This window comes from Sinocyclocheilus rhinocerous, unplaced genomic scaffold, assembly GCF_001515625.1.
Source record: "Sinocyclocheilus rhinocerous isolate Xijiao unplaced genomic scaffold, SAMN03320098_v1.1 scaffold1069, whole genome shotgun sequence".
NCBI lineage: Eukaryota > Metazoa > Chordata > Actinopteri > Cypriniformes > Cyprinidae > Sinocyclocheilus > Sinocyclocheilus rhinocerous.
The window spans coordinates 1,760,179-1,763,338 of NW_015635541.1; positions in this window are offsets into that span (position 1 = coordinate 1,760,179).

Here is a 3,160-nt window from a genome sequence, read left to right on the forward strand (position 1 = left end):
TTTTTTTTATTGGTCTTATGGAGTATTCTAATTTGTTGAGATAGTGAGTTGGTGGGTTTTTGTTAAATGTGAGCCAAAATCATCACAATTAAAAGAACCAAAGACTTAAACTACTTCAGTCTGTGTGCATTGAATTTATTTAATACACGAGTTTCACAATTTGAGTTGAATTACTGAAATAAATGAACTTTTCCACGACATTCTAATTTATTGAGATGCACCTATATATATATATATATATATATATAAATTGTTTTTTGGTCCCTTGCTGGTTCCTGGTTTAAAGTAGCCTAGTTATGGCACATTTCAGCTGACCAGACTAATAATGACCATACTGGAAGACCATAAACCATGCTTAGACTAGCAAACCATCACTGGCTGTTTATTGATTGATTGATTGATTGATTGATTGATTGAAGACCTGAAACTCTTTTTTTCTGTATCATTATATTGTTAAATAATAATAATTAGCCTTGGTGTTCTAAACAATTGATAAAACAGGATAACAAGAAACGAACCCAATGCATTTACCCAAAATATTTAAAGGGTATCATTATTATGTGCATTTCTTATTGTATATTAAGACTGAATCTGAAAGCATTTATTTGCTTATGAATTTGAGTCTTTGTCCATTTTTAAACCACAGACAGGACACACACAAATATCAAAACAACAGTAATCATTATTGCATTACTTTAAAGGGGTCATATGATGCAATTTAAAATTTTCCTTTCTCCTTGGAGTGTTACAAGCTGTTCGTGCATAGATAAGATCCCTAAAGTTGCCAAGACTAAAGTCTCTCTTTTAAAATGTTTTTTTTTAATGTTTTTGTCTAGTTGCTCCATCACAGTATGGTAAGGGGCGTAACATTTCCGTCACATGCTTGAGGTATTCGGCCAATCACAATGCACTGGATAGCTGGCCAATCAGAGCACACCTCGCTTTTTCAGACCGATGAGCTTTGTAAAAATCGATGCGTTTCAGAATGGCGGGGCATAGAGGAGAAACAATAATGTACAGTATGTGGAAAATAATGTTTTTTGAACCTTAAACCGCATAAACACATTTCATTACACCAAATACACAAAATAATGTTCTTTTTAGCAACATCATATGACCCCTTTAAGTCTTGGGGATAAAGTTTCACAGCAGTTCCTCTGCAGTGGTATTCAAATGACTTATCACCAACAGCTTTATCTGGTTTTAATTTACCATTGTGCACAGCTAACTCTTGTCACAAAGCTGATCCTCCTAGCAATGTAAAGATCAAATTCACAGATGATTAAACATACTGGTATAACCTAAATTAGCAGCTGGTTAAAAAGACCATCATTAGGAGTAAGACAATCCTGTACTATCTGTTGTGTTCAAACCTTTTATTTACATGCGCATTTAGTTGTTTAGTAGATGATTTTACTGATCTACTATCCCACATAAGAAGGCAGCAAATGTCATGAAGCATAAAAACTGCCAAAAAAAGAAAAGTCATAAGTTCTTGAAGGAGCCTGTGGGTACACCATATGTGCTGCCATATGACTCTCTCTCTCTCTCTTGTTAATGCAATAAGAACATTTCTATAAGCACAGTCAGGGTTAACCATGAAACAGAGCAAATCCTGTCGAATTGTGATCCTCCTAGTTTGTATTGTGTATTGTTTAAGTCTGTGGTGGCAATTACCAGCAACACTTTTGGGCAAACTTTCAGTTATGTATTCTGTAAAAGATGTTCTTTGGATGCCAGAGCAAAATAGGGATCCCAGTGCAAAATTAATATTTAATTTTAATTATAAATTATAAATTATTGCATAGATCTCCTATTTTGCAAGTCATCAATTATACATATTATTTAAAGTATTTGTTGTCATTGCAATGTAGTGTTTCTAACCAGATGAAGACACAACATTTACTGGATGAGATATATAACACAAACAGCCAGTCAGGTGTGGCGTCTTATACATTTGTGTACCTCTGCTTGCAATTTGTGAAACTAGACCAACATGAACATTTTCCATCCTCATCTGAGACAACTGTGACATTGTATTCGCCCTGGATGTTACCAAGGGAACTGCTGTGTTTTAAAGCAATTGATTGTAAATTATTGAAAACATTTTTTCCAGACACTTTCTGACCCACGATTGGCAAAAAGATAAAATGATGATTTACTTGTAAAGCCATTATGTATGAGGTTCTATTTAAATAGGTAATAAAAAAGATTTTTTTTCAACTGGGTTTTCACAATTAAAATTCAAAAAGCTAATCTGGTCTCAACCATTTAGATGTTCATCAATAATTCTAAAAGTCCAAGATGTCACACTTTACCTTTGTTTATCATTAAAGGAACTAAAGGACCGGTTCCCTCCTCCAGGACTAATGAGTAGCAGCATCATGTTTGGGGTTGTCAGCTGTTCCTCACCTCACTGGACAGCTGCAGACCATGTTCAGTTAGTTGGTTTGGTGACATCTGGGTGGGCTCCTCAGATCAGATGCCTCCTTTGTGAGACCAACATCTGTGGGAATCAGGAAAAATGATCTGGAGGTAATGCATAACATTCTTCTTAATTTTTGTATGTATTGGATATTTCAAGAGGTTCATTCAAATTTATTCTTTAATTATAATTGGATACCTAAATGCACAAATGTATTTATTTACATTATATTTATATATTTGATGCATACTAAAAATATTTATTTCTCAATCACAAGCAATTCATATACTTTCATTTTCTAGGGAAGTTTGTCTCTACCTTTTGTGTAATGTGATCAAACGATGCTTCTGCACTGGTCTTCATGCACACAGTAAGTACCTTCAAGATCAATGATTTAGAACTATAAGTGATTTTGGTGGGTTTCTGGTTTGGTATAAAATAAGAATTCAGAGCATTAAGATTTTAGCCAGACTTGGGAAAAAAAAGTGAAAGCAATAAAATGCTTGAACTCAAAGGAGACAAAGGTGGCTCAGCTTTTCAAACACGGTGTGATTGTGTTGCTCACACAGTCAACACAGATCTCCCACAAGCAATGTGTGTTCATCAAACTCTCAAACACAGGGAGGAGTAAAGAAACAAAAGGAAAGACTGAGCAAAGCAATAAAAGTTGCAAAAAAGGTTTCATTTGCTATTTAACAATAATGCATTTTTTTCAAAGTCATGCCATTTTCCAGT